This window comes from Camelus dromedarius, chromosome 23 (genome assembly GCF_036321535.1).
Source record: "Camelus dromedarius isolate mCamDro1 chromosome 23, mCamDro1.pat, whole genome shotgun sequence".
In the NCBI taxonomy this organism is placed as follows: Eukaryota; Metazoa; Chordata; class Mammalia; order Artiodactyla; family Camelidae; genus Camelus; species Camelus dromedarius.
Genome location: NC_087458.1, coordinates 11,812,424 through 11,835,772, shown reverse-complemented (window position 1 = coordinate 11,835,772; position 23,349 = coordinate 11,812,424). Strand labels below are relative to the sequence as shown.

The window sequence follows — 23,349 nt, the reverse complement described above, 5'->3', positions numbered from 1 at the left end:
CTACGGGGAAGATGCAGGGGGAAGAGCAGCAAGGCGGGGCTGCTGCGGTAACGTGAGCCAGGCTGAAGGCGGCCAGCGGTGGCAACGGACAAGAAGGTGAATCCACGCTTACGGCATGCTCTTTTGAGGTCCAGATCTTTATGTGCTGAGATTCAGTGGCTCCGGAATATCCTACCAAACTTTTCCTGCCAAAGAGGAAAAAGACCAATTCCTCTGGGGCCCTACTGAATGGGATATAGTCACCTCTTTCAGAAGCAAGGTGGTACTTGCTTTCATGCCCTAGGTGCTCAACCCTTAACACATCATCTTACGTTTACACAGTGCTACCACGTGCATCTTCATTTCATCTCCCAAACTCTCTGAGAGTGGCAGATCTGGTATTAGCCTTCTTTGAATAATGAGGAAATGTTCAGAAAGCAGATGCGAAATTTAGCTTCCAAAGTCATGGTGAGTGACCCTGGGGGTGGACTCTGCAAATCAGCTGGAAAAAGAGACAGCACCCTTTGATCGTGTTCCCTGGGTAGCTCCATGTCTGGTTTCCACACTACTTTCTCTTTATTATAATGTGGACGACATCTTGCCTTTTAAAAATTGCTGGAAAGCAGATGCTTTGGAAGAGGTGCCCCAGGAGGAGCAACTGCTCCCTGCTCCCTGATCCCAGCTGTGTTTTGGTCATTGCCATTAGGGCACACTGTATAAAGGCACCAGCGCTGGAACCTGAATGAGAATTCACATCCTTTAACTCCTATACAAGGCTCACTCCACTACATTATCTAAAAGAATGAAGACACAGATGGGCAAGCATAGAGATGGAGAGATGGATCAAGGGACAGCCCCTTAAGGCTCTATAATCCACCTCCTTTGTCTAATAAAAAACTTCACAGGAAAAATTTTCATGTCAGCAAAACCAGATCAAATGGGACCAAAGAAATAAAAGCAGGTTCCCCTGATAGTTTCCCTAGATTGAGGCAGCCTGTGCCAGTCACGGAGACACGACTCCTCATTCAAGGTTCAACTATAGCCAAGTACACAGACAGACCACACACACACACACACACACACACACACACACACACACACACACACACACACACACCCCACCACCACCAGTTGCCTTTAGTAGCCAACAATCTTGTAACTCTTAATCATGAGGGAGAAGGGAGTACTGAATCCAAGAGACAGAACTTAAGCCCCTGTATCCAGGCATACCTGAAGCTTAACTCTAGCCTTACATCTTTTTTCAAGTTATATAAGCCAATACATTCCTTTTTTACTCAAGGCAGGTAAAGTCAAAGTTTTCTGATCATCTGGAGCAAAAGTGTCTCAAGTGAAACAGAGAGTAAATTAGCATAGTACTATAACATTTCTGTAAAACCATATGGCAATGTGTATCAACATTTAATTGCTCATACAGTTTAAATTGCTCATACACTTTGACCTAACAAATTCATTTCTAGGAATCTAACCCAAGCAAATAATCTCAAACACATTCAAAGATTTATGCATAGCAATGTTTAGTGTAAAAGCACAAGCTAAGAAATAAACTTAATGGCCTATAGCCCATGTTGGAGAAAATTTTAGATAAAATTACATTATATCTTTAGGATAGAATATTATGAAACAACTAAAATATTATTTACCACAAATTATTAAATGTAAGATTAAATGTTTTGCACGTAATCATCCTTAAAAATTAGGATTCAAAATTGTTTGTGCACTATTAATTTCAACTTTGTAAAGAAAAATAAAATACACAGAGATACTAGAAGATAATGTGTGACATGCTAAATATACTTACTATTACATTAACTATACTTCAATTTAAAAACATGGGGAAAAAAAGAAAATCCAGCCTAAGCCTGAGTTTTGCCCAGTCCAGGTTAAAAAATCAGTTTTTCCAGCCACCCCTACAGACCAGAGTGGGCTCTTCCACACTCCTGTGAATATGTTCCAATGTGTCTGTATCCCTTGGAAAACGTGTTTTTCTGAATTCATCACAGCACTCCAGGTGTGGTCTAATAACGTGCTGAGGGAGTGGGATTCTCACCTCCCTTATTTTGGATACAGCATCTCTGTTAATGCAACCTAAATTCCTATTTCCTTCCAGCTCAGGATAGGAGTGAACAGAGCAGCTCAGGTTCCTAAGAATGATGGAATTCACCACAGCGATATACACTTCCTCTCTCTTTGGAGAACTTCTGACTCTTCAAAAGTTATCCTTCCACATCCCCCAAAGAATTCCTCAGGGGTGATGTCATTCTGAACTTCATTCAGAACAAGTCCAGAGCTTTCTAAACCCTAAAGGAGGAGCCAGGGAAGATGTAGCAGAAGACCTGTGCTTTAAAGCTCTCTAGACATAATCCTCTGCTCCCAACGCCAGGCTCCAGAGCTGCACAAAATATAAGGGCTCTTGGGCCAGATTTCTGTTCAACCTGTTTTCATGGGCCCAGGTAGGTGTCCCATAGCCCAGGGAGTCACAGAGAGCCCCTCTCCAAGTCTCAGAACATGTGCAGCCCTTTGGGAGGTGAAGTGGGATGTGTCTGAATTATTTCTGTGTCATCATACAGTCCTGAGTCAGGTTCAAGTTTAAAAAGCTGAATTCTGGGTCTGATGGGACAAATCACAGAAAGACCTCTAGGGTGAAAATCACCAAACACCCACATGCAAATATCTGTGCACACATGGACACACACACAGGCTTTTACCCTGTCTGGGCAACCAGTAGTTTCTTTCCCCTGAAGCACCACAACTTCTTCTGGATAAGACAGCACTAGGAAAGGGATGGCCAACAGTCATTCTCCCCCACCCCCCATTTCACAGAGAAACTGAAGCTGAAGAAGAGAAATGAGTCTCCTAAGATCTCACATGGTAAGCTGTCCCCAGTGACAAACAGCTTCCACCTCCAGCACTTGGCTTCCACCACCAGCCACTGCCTCTTCCTGTAAAGCCAACTGCATCAACCGCCCTCTGGGTTCGAAAACCAAAATGATCATTTGTATCCTGCTTAATTTGCATACAGAATTCACAGTTCTTAATTTCAAGTAGATAAATCAATTAGACGGTCTGCTGCAACTGTCCTCAAATCCAGAACTATGATGCCTAAATGTTAGAACCAGTCCACTCAATTGCATCCCAGCACAGGAGTAGGGAGTGCAGGGAGGTGGCGACAGGCTTTTTAAATTTGGTGGTTTATCAGCACTCACTCTAGGGGCAGGAGAATTTGCAAGGATTCACACACACACACACACACACACACACACACACACACACACACACACACACACACACACACACACACACACACGAAGCAATCCATGCTCTACTCTTCAGGGATTATCAAGGGAACTTCTACGAGTTCCAGTCTCTCCAATACTTCTTGGGAAAAGCAAGCACAGAAACTACTCAAAGCTCCTAACTGCGCCTACCTACACACTTCCCAGAGGGGCTGGGGAAAATGGCAGAAGGCACAGTGACACAGGCTTCAGCCAGCTGCATCAGTTATCTGCTGTTTATCCTTGGCAACACTGGGATCACACCACCTATTGATCCTTACAAAGGTTTAAAGGATTAAATAAAACAAGTGCAGTGTGAGGAAGCAACCAGCACAGAGCAGCACAGCAGAAAATCGATCAACGGTCCTGTTCTCTTCTCCCACCCTTTACAGGGTGTCTTGGCAAGACTCCCCTATTAGGAGAGTAAAATCTCCATCTGGTCTTCTCCTGCCTTAAGTTCTGAACACATAATTCTAGAAGTAGATCAAGATCTGAACACATAATTCTAGAGCCAGATTCAAAGAGATCTGACAGTCAAATGTAACCTAAAGCTGCATCTGTGTTGAGACTAAAGCTGCATTTGTGTTGAGATGTGGGGGAAACTAGTAAATTACCACCCTGTAAGGCAGGGGACAGGAACTTATCCGAACTTCTGAGGAAGCAGGCCAATTGGGAGAAGTCCTAAGGAGTGTCTTTGCCGTATTTAATCAACCAATCCATATCTGCAGAGTAATTATTACTTGTAGGGTATTATGCAGAAGAACAAAACCTGACCCTGCCCTCCCACTGCTTACTATTTCACCAGGAAAACATGGCTCCCACCCCTGAAACTGTGGGCAAGCATCTTTCCTCTCAGGCCTCAGAGGCCACATCTAAATGGAAGCCAGCGGGTGAGAGCGTTGGTCCAGACAGTTTCCTTCCTCCAGCCTCTACACACGAAGCTCTCAAGGCAGGCACTGAGTGCGTCCAGTTTGCCATTTTATCTCCAGGGCTAACAAAGAGCATGACACAGGGAAAGCTCTCAATAAACAATAGGCCAATTAATAAATCAATGTAAGAATGAACGGATTAAATGTGAATCTGAGACAACAGAATCATTTGGAGACTCACTGCATACTCATACCAACAAACATCAGACTGATGTCCCTGCTTCCAAAGCCTCCGGGAGACATGCGAGTGGTTCCCAGGTCCTCCTTCCCAGCCAGGTCAGCAAGAACCACCCAGAGCCTTGCAGAACCTTCAGGCTTCTTTTTGAGTTGACTTTTGCTTCAAGTTTCTAAAAAACAGATCTGGAAATGACTGAATCCAATTCTCATGCCAATGAGAGAGCCAAAAAAAGAAACAAACAAACAAACAAACAAAAAAACGAGCTGGCTACTGCCCTCTGTTTACTCCCAGGGCAAAATCACAAAAGGTTAGACTGACAGGAAATTACAAAAATCAGAAATTTTAAGCCTCAGCACCTCCGATTCATATGCAGATGACTCTGAAGACTAGAAAATAAGGAGGACCATCAGGAAGATTATAGGCCTGACAAGTCAGTCTGTAATTAAAATGTCATTCTCTCCCCAGCTCCCTCCCTAAGCCCCTAAAAGAGCATCAAGGCAGCCCACTCACTCCTACATCCCTCTGCTCACCCCCGTCTTCTTAGAATGCCTTCCAGGTCAGCACCAGAGCAGACAGCACCCTCAGGCAGTGGGGAAGGGGTGCAGGCAAATCCATCTTGCCTCGGGGCACACTCAGGGTGAGACTGGTGGGGCAAGCACCCTCCTCCTCCTCCTCCCCCTCCCCCTCCTCCTCGCACTGCAGGTGCTGTGAAGCTCTCCCCATCAGAGCCCTGAGAACACAAGTCAACCTAAGGACAGTGTGACTCCAAGGCAGGAGAGGGACCCAGGTTAGGTGCTCTCAGTCCTGCCATCCTGCGATGCACCCTCAGATCAGGCATCTCTGCTTCCTCACTCAGAACAGTGACTTTCTGGAGACCTGGTACCTGGTGGAAGGAGCCCAGGGAGGGGAACACAGCTGATCCAGTCTTGAGGCCTCGCCCTGAACGACCCTGAACAAAGAATCTCCTCTCTCCTGAGCCTAAGGAGGGCTGGGGAAGAGGAGCCCGAAACTGCCTGACTTCTGAAGTCTGTTCCCAAGCTCCTTCTCTGCAGGCTTCCAACTAAAAAGCCTTTACTACTCAGTGCTTCTGCTTGGTTCTCAGAGGCTTACTTTAAGGACAGACAAGGCTCAATCCATTTCACAGAAACCCAGACCTAAAAACTCCCAAGGGATATTCAGCTACAGCTGAAAATCCAGCAACCAGGACACCCAGGCTGCCGAGAGCCTCTGCTCTGTGCTCCTCACCACCATCAGTGTGCCTTCCGGGCACGAGGAAGTTCATGGGAAGTCGACACTTTCGTGCAATTAAACATGGCAACACAAAACCAGCAGGATTTTTTCCTTTTGTTTCCACTAGTGTTTAGGCAAAACACCACTTTTCAGGTTTGCCTGTGTGTGGTCTTTGCACTGGCCTAGAAACTCTCATTGAAGAAAAACTGAGTATTTCCTGATTATTTACCATATAGCACCAACGACAATGCCATCAGCAGTTAATTATTACTCAAAGACGTGGACTCTGCCCTCAAAAAACACGTGTTTTATGGACTTGCCAGTAAACGTCCACACAGTACCTGGCCTTACTTACTCACAATGGAATGAGCAAAAAGAGAACTACCAATAAATTATTTTAATCACTCTTCACAATTTCTCAGCTAGTTACAGACGGAAAATGAAAAGCTCCTGCCTGAACCAGCAGAGGGTTGGGTGTGAAAACGAAAAAGAGGAACAAAAACCCTAGGGCCGCCAGCCCCGCTCTGCCCTGAATTCATTCACTCTATAAATGTTTACTGACCGTCTGCTAAATGCCAGGCAGTCTGCTCCCTTCAAATAACCCCTTTGCTAGTTTGTAAAATCCATAATTATTTCAATATTCATCTACTGTAAGAGAATACCATAATGCATCTCTTCAAAACACATCCATTTCTACCAGCGGTTGCCTTCCACTGTCCATGTGAAAGTCCACGTGCATGGGACGCTCCTCCAGCACCTCATTCCTGTTCCTTTTTCCCAAGGCCTTGCTCGCTCTCGGTGATCAGTGCCTCCACCCCCACTCACCCCAGCCCTCACACTGCTGCTTCACTGCAGTCCCAGACCAGGCTGCACATTCCTGCAGGGCGTGTCTCCCATCAGCATTCACCCATTCCCAAACACTAACAAGGCACCTACTATGAGCTGCACACTGCATCTCCTGAAACTCCCACATGCAGAGTTCTCCCCTGGACTTCTGGCCTCCAAACATGTTGAATGAATCAAGCAATCATAGTTTCATGCTGAAACAGCTTGGTACCAACCAACTTAATGAAAACAAAACAAAACAAAACACAAAGAACACAGCATGGGTAAATAAAACCCACTAAGTAAATGGTAAACCTTGATGCTCCTGTTAGTCATTCCCGTTTCCGTTACCACCACCGAACACGTTACCTTCCTCCCTAGAGACAGCAGACAGGTTTTCATTTTACTCCATTTTCCTTTACACCTTTAAGGAAGTGTGAATGCTTCCAACAGCGTAAAAATAAAATAATCAGGAGGGAAGACTGTGAAACTCTAGCACCCGAGGAAGACAGCCGGATCATAAGCCTACGAGGCGACTCAGGTCCTCTCAGCACTCGAGTTCTGCAACCTCCTGAACAAGAACTCCGCCAAGTGAGAGCCAGGCTTTGTCTCATGACAACTGGTCTAAATATCACAGTTTAGAACCCTTAAGAGGACACACCAAAGTCCCACTCAGGAAAAGAACTGATGGGAAATGCAAGAATAGGAATTGGGAAGATAAGAGTAGAGAAAATGCAAATCGCTGGTAGGCGCTGGTAATTGTCCTCAACCCCCACATTCACACAACCAACTCCAAAGACTATTCCATCAGCAAAGACATTCTTATCTCATTTACCCCTTTAGTCCAACAGCTTAATTCATTTGGTAATTCTGATAATGGCTTCCTTTTTATCTAGAACCAATGACTTACCTGGCCCTGATCTATGACCTATAGTGGACACAGTATGTATGTAGTATATGGTTGCTCTCAAGAAGCTGACAATCTAGTTGGAAAGATAAAACTATCACACAAAAATTCAATCCTGGAACAACGACAGTTTAGGGGCCGTGAATGAAAGAAGACTGTGTGAATGGGAGGAATATGGGCTGGAGTGGGTGGGAATGCATCACAGAAGAGAAGGAACACAGGAAGAGAGAAAAGGGCGCAGAATGGCAACAGAGAAGATAAATGACATTTCAAAACAAGGGGGCCGGCATGGATAAAGGAAACGATAACTGACATGGTCACTGGGGAAGTAGGAAAGGAGTTCAGAGAGACACCCAGCCTTCATGAAGCACGGGATACACACTGCAGAGCAGAGGAATGTGAAGTCTGGGAGCATATTTAAAAGTCAATTGTAAGAGTTTGTTCATCTGTACATAGTGAGCCTATCCTCTGTGCCGGGACTGCTGGAGATGCTGGGATGCAATGTAAACATGACAGCGGTTTCAAGGACCTAGGCATACAGCCTCAGAGAGAAACAGCAAGCACACTGGCAATTAAAGGACAGAGTGATAAGTACTGTGGTTACAAGGTATTTATGGGACGGTAAAGATGGGACACAAACTTCATGCTGGTAAGAAAAATACCAATATTGCATTATTATTAATAATTATCAATACTGTTATTCTTACCAGCAGCTTCCATTTATTGAACACCCATGGCATGCCAGGCACTACACTAAGTACTCAGTTAATCCTCAGAGAACCCTCTAGTCACTACCTCCACCTCTTTTCAACAAGAGAGGAAGCAAATTCTACAAAGATCCCAGAACTACTACATGGCAGCCTGTATTCAGAGAACCCCATCGCTGGCACTCCCTCTGCTACTAGGCATGAGCGATTTTAATGCAGACGAGCCTCTTAGCATCAATCACACCCAAGCGAGCCACTGGCCAAACCCTCCAAGATAATGCTGGACATCAAACTCCAGTTCCCACAAGCTCACTTTTTCAGGACTGAATGTTTCAACCTGATTTCAAATACCTCTCCTAGGATAAAAAAGAAGTCAGACTTGCTCAAAGCATTAATATCCCCCTCCTGCCTCCCCTCCGTGTCTCTCCAGCCCCAATCTCCAAGGACAGCCAAGGACTGTTGGCGAGACACTGTCTCAGACCTATGAGTCCAGACCAAAGGTAAAGAGAACACTGGCAACCTTGCCAACCCCACAGCACAGTTTTTTATGAGCTCCTTTTGATCATCTGTGAGATCATTTAAGAAAAAAAGACCAATTTCATTTCCAACAGCCCCTTTGGAACAGAGTACAAACCTTGAAAGGTTATAGGGAACTTTTCCACAGACACAGAACTTCCAACAGTCAAGCAGAAACCGCAGTGCCCTTTGAGAAAAGGTCTCAAAATTAAAAAGGGGCATAGCCAGCACTAAAAATCAGTTCAATATGTGGAGGGCCTCTCCTCAATCAAAGAGGGGTTCCCAAACTACACAATGAACCAACCAGGCTCTCTGCCGGTCTGGGCAGTCTTGCCAACTGGTCATGGTCAAGGGGACATACTATCTGCTCTATTATAGTAGTGAAGGATGCTCTGGTTCTTTTACTGGAGACAGAGAGAGAGAAGAGAGGGCATAAATAGCGGTGTAGGTAGGTGGTGACTGGAAAGTCAGAAAATCATGTTTTAAAGACACATGGAGATGGAAAAGGGAGTCGGAGATATTAATTTAAGGCTATGCGTGCGAAATGCGTGTATCTGACACTTGTTGAAGTGGCAGCCCCGCATCCCTGCAGAGCCTGTGAGATGGGCGGCCCCAGCAGCTGTGTCACACTCCAGTAAGTTGGCAGCTTTGCCTTGGATCTTCTGGCAAATACTTGCCAGTAGCCCAAATGGCAAGGTAATCTCTTAATTAGAAAGAAAAAAAAGAAAAGAAAAGAAACATCCATCTAGAAATGGAAAATAAAGTAGCAGAATCGAATATTGTCGGGAGTGGGGGGTGATCAAAGAGGGGTCCCAGGCTTTGGGAAACAAGTCAGGAAAAAACAGAAAAGATCTGACGTGATTTCTGAGAAGTGTCCCTTCTCCCTGGACCCCTCTGAAATCAGGAGAGATTCTTTAGGGAATCATCAGGGAAGGGAACAGACAACCCAACTAAATTATTCAGATGGCAGGCAAGAGAGTTTAGAGTCTTTTGGCTGCTGTTCAGCAAAACAGACAAACACTGAGTAAATGGTAAAGAGAAAGGGAAGCACACAATTATCCATCTGCACAAATTCCTGAACACGCTCCTCTCCTTCCTCTGCTCAGACCTGATCTCTTGTCCAGTTCCCTTTCTAATCCTCGGCCCATTCCTACTTCATCTCTTCTAGAGGCTTTTTAGCAAGTCCACATTCCCAACAGCTGTAAGTGGCTTGGGCCCTTCCATTTAAGCCAGGGCACTGAGACATTCTCTAGTACAAAATGGCCCCAAATCTTATCTCCCATCACCCCACTTCAAGATAAGAGAGACTTCAAGTGTCTCCCTTAAGATATTTCAAGACAGACAACCTGGTGCTAAGTGGAATTTAAAACAGGGGATCTAGAGCCACCTATTCTTATAGGACAATCCAGGCTCCCAACTTCAGCTGCTTTCCAGCCACATCAGAATCACTTCTTAGGCATTTAGGTATTTGCTTAGGAAAGATGACAGTCATCTTTTCAGTAACACTTAAGAAAAACCTTTAACCATGAGAACTTTCCTGCAACATCCTGTGTGTTCTCCAAGGGTGGTGAGCACTCTCATCACAAAAATTTCTCAGCAGAGGCTGTCGGTTCCTTGCAAAGGGAACACCATAGTCATTCACCAGGGGTCAGAGTGGGACGTTAGGAGGGTCTGGCTGCAATCAGGAGAGGACAAGATCCCTTCTCAAGTCTCTTCCATAAAAGAGACAGGGAGGACAGGAAGGAGGACAAAAAGGTGATAATAAGCACGTCTCCTGCTGAGTACTCGACTTAAAAATCAAACACATATCAGATCCACGCAGAAAGATGCAAGATCACCTAAGGAAAACAGAAAGGTGCCCAGGCTGGTAAACCTGGCTAGAACCAGATTACATTATTTAAACATCTACCTCTATATTTACACATACCCAAATCAAAAGGGGGATTGGTCACTAGTGGAAGTACAGAGAGGCTGAGATTTGTAAGTAGACATGCATTGCCCCATGGAGACAGACCACAGAAAAGCAGCCTTGGCCCAAAGACACACTGCCCAAGCTTTCTGTGGGGGTGATGGCAGTCCTCAAGCCTCGTTGCCTGGTTCCCTCACACAAGTGTCACTTGTACTCCTTGTCCTGAGTTTACAATCCCCAATGGCCCTTCTGCTAAACATTCCACTTCAACTCCAAGCCAGCCCCACCAGGTCTTGTGCTATGCTCTAAAGGTCTTTCTTCCGAACAGCTAATCACCAAAACAAAACCACACATTCTTTCAGAACCCCTCCTAAGACCCTATCCAGTTCAACCAAATCATCTTAGAAGACAGTAATTTTCACACTAGAGTCTGAGACATACCCTGAAATATCCCTGGGAAGAGGAAATCGGGCTGATGGCCCAGCTTAGCAGTTCTCAAACTCGAACATACATCAGAATCGCCTAGAGAGCCTGTTAAAGCAGATTGCTGGGCCCCACCCCCAGAGTTTCTGGTTCAGTAGGTCTTGGGTAGGACCCGAGACCCTGCATTTCTAAAAGTTCCCAGGTGAGCTTGCTGCTTGCTGGTCTGGGGACCAAACTTTGAGAACCACTGGACTAGACCACTCAAGTAATCCAGGATACAGAGTTGGGGGACCAAAAAACCTCTCACTGATGGAAACCCCCAAATAATTCCCTTAACTTTGAGGAGACAATCACCCCCATGTGAGTGGCAGTGTGGCTGTTGGTTGAACACCAAGCCAGGATCTATGCAAGCACTTTGGCCTACATTATCTATTCTGGGGGAGAGAGGGCAGTAACTAGGTTTCTTTCTTTATTTTTCAGAGGAGGTCCTGCCCAGGACCTTGTGCATGCTAAGCATGTGCTCTACCACTGAGCTATACCTTCCGCCCCAGCCTACATTATCTAATTCTAAATGAATAAACAAGGCAATGCCTAGGCTACATGAATGGTGTAACTGTAATGACAATAATAATAATTATTAATAGAATTAATGGGCCAATAAATCATCTTGATCAGAAGGATCAAGAGTTAGTGACAAACACAAAGAGGTCAATTACAGGACCAATCTGATCTCAACTCCCTCTTGCCCCCAGGCCTCTTTCATGGGGGAGGAAGAGGAAGGGAATTTCTCCAGCTATCTGCGAGAAAGCAGCAGGAATTTCTGGAATCCCTTATCTTCCTCTGCCAGCCCAAACACAGCTCCTTGAGCAACTCAGTAAATCAATGAATACACACACAGAGTCCTGGGGAACCAGAGGAATCCTCTCCCCCTGGACCTCCATGCTGGTGCCAGCAGTAAGCAGCTAGTGGACAGAACCTTGTCATGGCAGATCTATGGGTTATGGAGAAGAAACAGAAAGAAACAAGCAGGGTGGCCTCCCCCACCAGACCCCTGCACTGCAGTGCATTAGGCAGAAAGCACTTTCAAGCAGGACAGACCCCCAGAAAAAGAACGCTCAGAAGAAAGTCGTGAAAAACACGACCCAGGGAAGAAGGTGAAGTAGAGGGTTGGGGACGGAAAGATCCTCGGAGCAGTACCTGCCTCTTAAATTCAGGGGTGCTTTCAGATCTGAATGTTGTTGTCTGAAAGCATTAGCAGTATGGGCACTCTGAAACGCTAAAAGAAAATCAACTTGAGGTCAAGAGAAGAGCTGATTTAAATAATGCTAATACAGGCAAGTTCAGCTATGGGGTAGTGGATGGTCTTAGCAGGGGAACAACTGTCAGATCCTGTCTATTGGGAGTCTCTCCTCATTCAGGACTCCAGAAAAGCTACACGATGGGGATCCCTCGCTTCTGGAAACAGACACTGCTTTCAAAAACCCTGACTTCACTTACCCTAATATCTCACCCCTCTTCCGCTGCCCTCCTCACATCACCAAAATGTCATGGATTTCTAAAGTCCTCAGACAAAATGTGTTCAGAGAAAAGAGAAGCCCCAGGACTGAAGAATCCATCCACACAGGAAAGGACGGCTGAGAAAACTAAAGATGTTAGCCCAGAGAGCTCGGGGCACCAAACACCTGCAGGGCTTCCACAGAGAAGAGATGAAGCCTGCTCTATGTGGAGGGTAAGGCAAGTGCTGTAAAAGTTACATGATTTTTGTAATACCAACTACTAAAAGTAAAACTCCACAAAATCTCACTGGCTGCCAATTTATAGGCCTGGGGTATAAAAACGTTGAGAAACTCCTTCCCAGCCACAGCCTGGAAGGCCCTCCATGACCTGGGCCTGCCCACCTCTGCAACCACGTGTCGCTCTCACCCACCACACTCTACGTGGATTTTCCTTCTGTTGCTGGAAGAGGCCAAGCTCGTTTCTGCCTCTCAGTCTTGTACCTGCTGATCCCTCAGCCACGAATAGATCTTGGCACGGCTAGCTCTTCATCAACTTTCAGGCTTTAGCTTGAATTACACGTCTTCAGAAAGTCCTTTGCAGACACCTCCAAAGTGCACCCACCCACCCTCCCCCAGCGTCACTCTCGGTCACATTATCCCTTTTATTTCCCTCACAAGACTTAATTACCACCATCCGATATTACCTTCCTTATTACACAGTTGTACTGTAATGAGTCTTCTCCACTTGAACATAAGTTCCACGAGAAGTGAGGCCTCACCCATCTGTTTCCCAACACTTAGAATACCATCAGACAGTGATACTCAAATATTTGTTATTTAAATGAATATTTGTTGAAACACCAGGCACAGTCCACACTCATTAAGTATGAGAATTCTAGCTCTGTATGCAAAGGTTGTTCTTTTGCATCTAAATGATTAAAAAAAAAACTAGTTTGCTTAAAATAAGAATTAGCAGAGCACTGACAAAAATATGCCACCGTTTCTGTAATAAATCATTAGAAGAATTTAATGAGCACCTTAAGCTTTTTCCATGTTTCAAACAGATGAAGTCTGCCTAGATAAGGATATTACTTCAGCTTTCTATAATGGTGCTTTCAAGTGATAATTTCTGGGTTGTTATTAATAACTAACACGTTCAACATGTAAAAGACCATTCTTAGATATTTCACCGTAAGGTAAAATGATGTGATAGAAATAATACAACCTCTATACTATTATGCAAATCCAAATTTGTGGAAAATAATTTTAATATCAGCAAATGGTTCAACATTTGAAGTAAAATGGTACTGTTTATCACACTGGTATCGTTCAGTAAAACTTACTGCACCTCAAGGATGGCATGTAATGCCACTACACGTGCAGCCTATGGTCACACCACTTTGGTCGTTTTTTCCTAAAGATTTAACAGTTGCCAGCCAGACTGTTCTCTTGCATCAAAGTTGCAAAATTTAGCTGGAGTTTGCTGGAGTTGGGTCTTAGGCCATGTAACAAACAGGAGAGCTGCCCCTGCAGTCTCAAAGTTCCATTTCAATAAAGCAAGTGTCCAGGTCTTATAAAGGACATTAACAATAGAACATTAATCAAGCTTTATGAAAACAGCCCATGAAGAGACTATGTACAGGCCCAACTCCAGCAACAGAAATATAGGAGGATTAAGGTCACTAGGCAGAAATGTGTGGGACAGAATACTGAGCAAGTTTCCCAGCAAGCCACAGATAATTTGCAAAATGATCGCAAAGGGCATCATTTGCTTATACAAAATCGCATCTTTTATCTGAAAACTCCAGCATGCCATCTGACCAGAGGCCATTTCTGCTGAGGTCCTAAACATCAGTGAGAATCAGTCCCAATTCTCAAGAGTCCAGCACCTTTCTCCACCAGGAAGACAGGAAAACACTCAGTGGGTGATTCAATTGGTTTTAACGCTGGTTGCTGCTAGTTCTCTCTGCCAGAAAGAGAGCGCCTCGTGGTAAGAACGGCAAGCCAGGGACAGGAGCAGGAAGACGTTATACCACATTCACCATATATTCATGTGGTCCTGGGAACTCTTCCAAATGCTTTCGTATTTCTGATCTCTTCATGGCTGTGTGAGTGTAGCTGAATCAGGCAGGGGCATACACAGTCTGGCTTCTGTCCAGCACATCACATGGCATCCCAGACGCTGGAAATTTTAAATCAAGGCAGCAGGCAACTGGTCATGGGCTCTAGACACCTGCTGCAACTGCAAGGCCACTGTGACTCAGATTCCAGCTCACCATCGGTGACCTATGTTTCCATGAACTGTCCCCAGTGTCCTCTGTTCAGCCAGCTTCAGATGTCTGTGACATACCTCTGCACATTCGAGAGCAGCAGAGACTTTAGCACACTCTTAGACTCAGATGGTACAATATTTAAGAGGGAGGGGAGTTTGGCAACACATGTATCCAAAGCCTTAGAATGCTACATACCCTTAAATGCAACAACTCCAGTTAGTAATTTATTATAAAAGAGCAATTCTGAATGTATTCAATGACATAACTCAAGGACGCTGAGAGAGAGCTGTGAGAAACTAGAAACAAACTAAATGTCAAACACTGAGGACCTGGTTACATAAATTATGCTATATCCACTTACGAGAATGTAAACATATTCAGCCATTAAAAATGATGATGTAAAGGATAACTCAATGACATTAATCTTATAAAATATTAAGTTTTAAAAAAGATTACAAAACCTTCAACAAGAGCTCATTTTAAAAAAAATTCCATTTTTGTTAAAATTACAATCTAGAAGGCAGACACCAATGGGCTTTACGGTGGCTACTTCCAGCCAGTGAGATTACCAGCAAGTTGTTTTCCTTTTCTCCCCATCTTTCTAAAAAAATTTATGTAATAAATGTGAATCAGACTTCATATAAAAAAAAAAACAACCCCAGAAGTTACTTAAAAATAACTCAGTGCTCTGTGGAAATGTCTCACAGGTTTTAAACACTCATTTGTGGGAGATGATCACAACGTCTCAGAACCAAGAGCGGTGACATTAGGATTTCTGCCCAGCAACACGCATTTATAACACGGTGCCAACCAGGATGCAGTTTCACTGTGTGTTTCCTGAGGTCTTGAACATATGTTGCTGGATATAGACCCATCACACCAGGACCACCCTATCCTGATGTCTTAATTACCAGTGTTATTTTAATGCTTGCAAATATATATATAAACAAAAAGTTAAGAAAAGCAACTATGAAAGGAGGAGGAGGAAAGAATTTGCTTTTCTGCCTCCCAGGCAATGGCTTATAATCAAGATCAGCCTTTTTTAGGATGTGCTCCCAGTGCATCTTGGGAAACTCAGACCCTCAGTGCCTCCTGAAAGAGAAGAAAGGAGGTATCAGCCAGAGGTTCAGAATTAAAACCTGATTCCAGAGTAGGGAAGTGGGTGATATACATGCATCCCCTACTGAATCTGTATGATTTGTTTCTTCACCACAAATCCCACGCCATTCCTCATCAGTATCTTTGGCTTTTTATATTGTGTGTGTATATATGCATAAACGTTACTTTAAAAATTACATACAGTCAGAGGTAGAAGGCTATGCCACCTGTCCCAACATGCAGAGCAGGAGAACATCACAGCCCAGGACTGAGGACCCAACTGCTAACTTCGCAGCCTCCCTATAGTCCAGCCCTTTGCCTAAGTGTTCGGCTAACCCTCATCAAGATTCTGGAGCTCCTCAAGGAACTGGGTTACTGATCAAAAGACAAGAGTAATCCATTAAAGCTCTAGGAAATATGGTAAAATCAGTTTACCATAAAATTAGCATATGCTGACAATTAGCATCACCAAACAGACTGGGATAGGCAAAATAATGCTCGCTGACCCCCACAAAGATGTCCACATCCTCATCTGCAGAACATATGATGCTGACTTTGAAAACAGAGGAAGGGGCCATGAGTCAAGGAATGCCAGCAGCTTCTTGAAACTGGAAAAGACAAGGAAAAAGATGTTCCTCTAGAAAGGAACCCAGCCTGGCAGACACCTTGATTTTAGCCCAGGGAGACTCATACATTTGTGAGACAGTACAAATGTAAAATCATACATCTAGGTTACATCGCTGAGTTTTTGGTAATTTATCACCACACCAATAGGAAACAACATAGACATTATCTTGATTATTCAACAGTTAGAATCATGCTTCCCAGTGCAGCACACACAGTAACAAATCTTCAGCCTTGATTTCATGGAAACCTCTCACCTCAGTCAATCTCAGGGGAGATATCAGAAAACAAGGCAACTGTGTTTTCTTTTGGGTTTTTTTTTTAATTTACAGGAGAGATTTATTTGAAGAAATATTACAACATATAAAAACTACATAAAGTTTAATTTCCACTCATACAGTGGTAAATTTGATATAACACATAATAAAAAACTTTTAAAATCCAGAATGCACAAAGTCCTGCACAGTTTGATCACTAAGTCAAATTAGTTAATAAGCAAGCCTCACAGAACAGCTACGTGTCAGCCAAGGCCACAAACACTGTGTACAACACATCCTCTACAGGCATCCTACGGAGACCTTTCCAATCATGCCAGCCACACTATCAGTGGAGTAGAGAGGACGTTGGTTAGAACACCTCCACGGTGTGGTGGGAAGAGTAAGGTGCTGGAGTCAGGACACGTGGGATTCAAATCCCAGCTTCTCCACTCAGCAGAAGCAAGTAACCCACTCAAGTCTCAGTTTTCTTTGACCTGACAGTATTGTGACTGGCTGGAAAGATTAAATACCGTATGTGCATCAGCACCCTCAACAGTGCCTGTGAGAGAGCAGACACCGGAAGTGGTGACTGCCATAACAGTGACAATTATTGCTAACAATCAATCAGATTCTGGGCCTGTGAGTAATTAACCACATGACCTTGCATTCTAGTCTCTCCAGGCCTTTACTTCCTAGTAAACGATGAAGGTATAGGTGGCTCCACAGCCCTGAGGACTGAAATTAAAATGGTTATAAAAGCACTGTCGTTTTTTTTTTTCCCTTTTTTCTGTTCTGTGGTAGTGATTTCCCATCTTCTAGCTCACTGATCTGTTCTTCTGCCTCATTTAGTCTATACTTGGTCCCTTCTAGTGTGTTATTCATTTCAGTGATTGTGTTCTTCATCTCAGTTTGGTCGTTCTTTATATTTTCTAACTCTGCTAAAAAATTCTAACTTCTTGCTCTGTGCATCCATTCTCCTCCTGAATTATCTGATCTTCTTCACAATCATTTCTCTGAACTCTCTTGGGTAGACTGCCTACCTCCTCATCACTTAGTTCTCCTTGTGGGATTTGTCTCGTTCCTTTGCCTGGAAAAATGGTTAACAAAAGCATTGTGAAAAACACATGCCCACCACCAATGCCAAGTGGGACTTTTCCATTTCTATCCAGGCATTTTCCAGAGTCCTTCATAAGATGAACCATTCCTAGGTTATCACCGGAAAAGATGTTATATGCACTTGAACTCAGGCAGTACTGGGTGGCCCACCACTGTTCCTGTCTCATGTCAGGAAAATACTAAACAGAAATCTTAAGAGCATCAGAGATTCTGATGGCTCACAAAGCCATGAATGAAATAAACTGGACATTCTGGACTCCTTCCCAGGAAGGGGACCCAAATCCATTTCCTGGTAACTGTCTACCATTGTTACGCTATTGTCTACTACAGAAGGCCCTCAGTAACTATTATCCAGGGGCAGTTGGTCCTGTAAAGGCCCTTGAAACTGGGAACCAAATCTTCACAGCTAACAGTGAAAAAAATAAGAGCTGATCAAGACAGTCTTTCTAAATGAAGTAAAAATTATGCAAATAGGTTTATTTCAAACGTAAAACAGTATAAAAAATGTGAAACATTTACGTTATATTGAATGTTGCCTTAATTCTTAGAGTGGACTAAGAATTACTGATTTATTGTTGTAATTTTACCCTTATTGCAACAAAACTGCAGAATAACATGACATCCTTCACTTCTCCTCTGACTTTCACACAACACTGATACAAAGAGGGTTACTGTTTGCAAAAATTATTTAAAGGCTTACATTTTCTCCAAGGTGTTTCTTAATATTCAAAGATATTCAAATCCTTCTCTCTCGAGACCGGTTTCTTGTCAGCATGCTGGCTGTTTTTCTCGCCAATTATGAGCGGGGTCTAGCCCTGCTCGATCCTTATTTGTCTGTAGAATGGTTTGAGCAGTTCTCCAGCAATCCTTTTATTGACTATCCATAATCCTACATCTGTTGAAAGATTTGCAATTTAACTTTGAAAGATTATTTGCATGAAATTTGCATTGTACTGCCATATCTGAGAGCAAACACTGGCTGACAGACCTCGGGGATGGACAAGAACAGATACTGGTGTTAGAGGGAAGATAACTGAATGGGAACTCTTAGTTCTCTGTTGCTGTGAAACAAATTACCAAAAACTTCTCAGCTTAAGACAACACATTTACTATCTCCCTGTTCCCCTGGGTCAGGAGTCCAGGCACTGCTTACCTGAGTCTTCTGTCCAGGGTCTCACAGGCCATCAAGCTATCAACCAGGCTGTATTTCACTCTGGAGCTTGGGGTCCTCTTCAAAACTCATATGGTTGTTGGCAGAATTCAGTTTCCTGCAGTTATAGGACTGAGGCCCCCATTTTCTCTCTAGCTGTCAGCTGGGGGTCACTCTCAGTTCCTAGAGGCGGCCCACAGTTCCTTTCCACACGATCCACACCCCTAAACATGGCAGCTCACTTCTTCAAAGTCTGCAGAAGTTCTTGCTCCAGTCTGCTAAAATTATATAATGTGACATACCCATGGAGGGGCTTACACGATGGCATAATGCGCTGGGGGTCACCTTAAAGTACATTCGCACGCTTGAACTGTTTTTATAAGTGATCGATTCATTAGTGAAAATTTAAGGTTATGACCACTGCTGATTTCCTAGGCAACCTCGTAATTCAGAAAATCAAATAACGAACACTTGCATAACAAGGACCCCCTGGGTCCTCACCTCTCAGATCCACTCTCTCCATTCCCACAGATGAGTCTCTGGTTCAGGCCCCAGCTTTTCTTACCAGCACAAATGAAAAGGCATCCAGTCACACCTCCTCCCAATCCATCCTCTATACTGCCCCCAGAGAGAGCTTAGTTAACCTACAAATCTCACCCTGTTTCTTCTCTGCTTAAAATCCATCAGTAGCTCCCTACTAGGAGCAGGATTGACTCAAAGCTTTTTAGCAGGCAAGTCAGTGCCTTCATAATCTTACTGCCTGAGAAGTCCAGTACCACATCCATCTTTCTCCAGTCCTATCTGTGTTCTCACCTTGAGGCCCAGGATGTCGCATCTACCTGAATTTTCTCCCCCTCATCCATCCTCTGATAGGAGATTCAGGATCACAGCCTCTGTGAAGCCAACCTTAATTTCCCCAGGAGTCCTGTATGATCTTCCTTTCACATTCCCACTGAATCCTACACATAAGCATTACAACATTTACTCCTCTGTGCTGCAGTTACTAGTCTCCAAGTCCTTCTCCCCATCATACAGGGAGCATCTGGAGGCCAGGAACTAGTTTTTTCCTTCCTGTAACTTAGCACCATTAGGGAACAGACGACAGTGACGGCTTTTACATTAATCATATTTGTAACACAGGATGGCAACTAAGAACACAGATTATGAAACTACATAGCCTGAGTTTGAAGGCCAGCTAGACCACTGAATGACCCAGGGCAGGCTACTCTCAGGTTCTGTGCCTCAGTTTCATCTCCAAATGAAAAATCTCTTTTAAATAAAAAAACACAGCCTCTAAAATCTCTAAGAAAAAATATCTACTTCATAAGATTCTGATGAGGAGTAAGCTGGCTCATATTTGTAAAGGACTTAGAAAAGGGTATTGGCATATGATTAGATCCTGTAAGTATCTTTAAGTAAAATAAATACCCAACCACCACATGATACACAAAGGTAAGAAACTGATCCAAAGGAAGAAGAAATGCCACACAGATCAGGGAGATGAGCCAATGGTAAAACTGTCTTCCATATTGTTCTGAAATATTCCAGCCAAAAAAAAAAAAAAGAAGAAAAAAGGCATAAATAGAAAAAATAAAAACTACAGAAGAACAGAGAAAGCAACTGCAAAATCCTGATAATTCCAGGACCTGAGTGGTAGATGTAAGAGTCTACTGGTCTCTCTGGTTCGACATGTTTGACAATTTCTAGAATGCCAACAATTTAAATCTCAATAGTTCAGACTAGGCTTAGCATCCAGGGAGAGTGAAGGCACCCAGGCAAGGCTCTGCCTCTGGCATGTAAAGGAGCAGCGCTTCCTTCTGCTGTTTGTAAGCAGACTCGCATCCCTGGCGTGCCTGAGGTGGCTGCCACCTTCTCCAACATGCTGCTGTCAGAGATGGCGCGGTGGACAGAGAACATCCCGACACCAAGAGAGCTAGGTTAAATGCCAACTCCGCCTCTAGCTACTTACCCTCCTTAGCCTCAGTTTCCTCATCTACAAAACTGGAAAACCCTACCTCAAAAGGTTGCTGAAAGGATTAATTAATAATAAATGAAAAAATAACACAATGTTTGCTATGTGGCAGGCCATCAGTCAATGTGCTTTAAAAATAAAGTTAAAACAGTAGGTGAACTCAGGATGTCTACACCTGAAGCTTCTACAGGCAACCGGACCGCAAACCAAGGTTTGAGTAAACTGGCAGGGAGGGCGGACCACACTGACCACAGTGCTACTTCCCCTCATACCAGGGACTCAAATACCAGAGAGTAACCAGAGTGCACAGCCCACCTACCTATAAAACAGACTTGCCATCCCATCCTGACCCAAAGACCTGAAAGGACCATGCGCGGACCAGCCTCCCACCCAAGTCACACAAGGTGAATCCCTGGCTGGAGCAAAAACCCTGTGGTTACTGGCCCTTACTGCCACACCCCCGTAAAGCGAAAACAGTTTTCAGAGGTCAGGGTTAAGCTCCTGTTCAACACAATGGAGTGAGCCTGGGGGCTCAGCCAAACCTCGACTCCAAGGCTGCTCCAAACCACATCATCAACCTACTCTTCCCTGTCACCTCGTGGATTAGAAACAGAAGAAAAGAAAGCAGTTCTCAGCAACAAGGGTGGCAATGCTTACCACTTACAAAGAAAAAAGCCAGTCAGTATACAGACAGCTCAGCGACAGAATTTCAGAGTGTGCTGACATCGTCCAACTGGAACGAGGGGGAGGCGGATGCTGAGAGCACAGTATTCCAGTGAGGCGGATTCCTCTAGGTATTTATCCAACTGATTTGGAACTTACATCCACATAAAAATTTGCACGTGAATGTTTACAGTAGCTTTATTCATAACTGCCAAACTTTGGGAGAAATCAAGAAGTCCTTCAATGAAGGACACTGAGTGGATGAATGAATGAGTGGTGAATGGATAAACAGACTGTGGTGCATCCAGACTATGGAATACTATTCAGTGATAAAAAGAAATGATCAAGCCACAAAAAGACATGGATGACTCTTACATGCACATTGCTAAATGAGAGAAGCCGGTTTGGATCCAGCCAGACGACATTCTGGAAAAAGCAGTATCTATAGCGACAGCATCCATATCAGTGGTTGCTGGGGATTTGGGAGTAAGGGGAACTAAATAGATGAAATACAGAAGGATTATTTAGGGCAATGAAATTATTCTGTATGATACAGTAATGGTAAACACAAGACATTAAACATTTGTCGAAAACCCAAAGAACTTTACTGACACACGAGTAAATCTTAATGTATGCAAATTTTTGAAAACAATTTAGGAGGGAGGGGAAGGGGAACTTCCAGGATGGAATGCAAACCATGACAAAAGAATCTAAATGAATTACAAATCATGAAACAACCTCATTTCAGGAGGTGAGGGAAAGGTGCTGACCAAAGTAACAGTTGGAAATGAGTAGAGTCTGTAAGACGAAAGGCAAAAGGAACTGTATATTAAATACTGGACAGTAGTTGTCAAAATTGTCTCCCACAGGAGGGTTAACAATTCTTAAATCACTACACTGGAGTTGAGCAATTAAGTAAGTGGACGGTGGAGCCAGTTTTGTCACTGTTGAAATAGGAAGTTATAGATAAGCAAAGGGAGGAGGCTGGAATGACTCATGTGCGAATGGATTAGATTTGGGGATATCATATTAATTTATGTTTAGCTTAATACAGATACAGATGGTTACATACAGAAAAAGTGATAAACAAGTATATATACAACAGTAGTACACAAACATCTATTTCCGTGCTTTATCGGCTGAGAGTTAGAACAAAGACATGCCAGTAGCTACATGCACACCTACACCCAGACCTTCTAACACCATTCTTCAATAAAAAGAGATGAAGTGGTTTATATGCACCATAGAGACTCGGTCTCTGTGATTCAGATCTCTAAGTTCAAAGTCAGAACCTCATGATGTACGTATATTTCTGTTGCTACAGCTACCCTACTGTCCAGGAAATGTGAGATTTATTCTTCCTTCTTCAGAACAGGCATAATCCATGTCTACCTTTAGCTGCCATTTATTGGTGGATACGTGGCTTGCTCTCCTCCCTCTGCCCCACAATCCATGATGGGTTCGTTCTGAACTTGCGCTCCTGTATGGCTTTATAAAGAGGTCTTGCTTGTGCTGGGTGAAGGACAGTGGGTAGGCTGAGTAAGACCTGAGGAAGTCTCTCCCACTGAGCACGTGTCTTTCTGTGCCACACTATCAAGCAGCCCACTGGCTGAAGTCCCCACCTTGGGGCTGGTGAGTGGGTCCCTTGGGAATGACATCTTTCCATATAAAGGGTTAGGGAGTTATAAGAAGGAATGAATCACCCAAAAAGGGTGATGTGGGAGAATGTCATTGACTTTCCTTCGATGCACTGAGAAGACTCCAAGGAGAAGAAATGACTGACACACTGATTGTAATACGGCCA

The 23,349-nt window shown here is 43.9% G+C and overlaps 1 protein-coding gene and 1 long non-coding RNA gene across 6 annotated transcripts in view; both read right to left on the bottom strand.

The window, feature by feature from the left end:
• LOC105092694 (carboxyl-terminal PDZ ligand of neuronal nitric oxide synthase protein) overlaps positions 1 to 23,349 on the bottom strand; it is a 281,400-nt gene that overhangs the window by 171,660 nt on the left and 86,391 nt on the right. The window lies entirely within an intron of this gene.
• Positions 13,396 to 20,675, bottom strand: LOC135318995 (uncharacterized). Of its 2 annotated transcripts, XR_010377522.1 has the most exons (3): positions 18,914 to 20,675; positions 18,461 to 18,655; positions 13,396 to 15,757 (listed from the first exon to the last, which is right to left on the bottom strand). It is a non-coding gene; the product is annotated as an uncharacterized LOC135318995 (long non-coding RNA). The 2 variants fall into 2 exon arrangements; XR_010377521.1 differs by lacking the exon at positions 13,396 to 15,757 and having other exon boundaries at positions 17,364 to 18,655.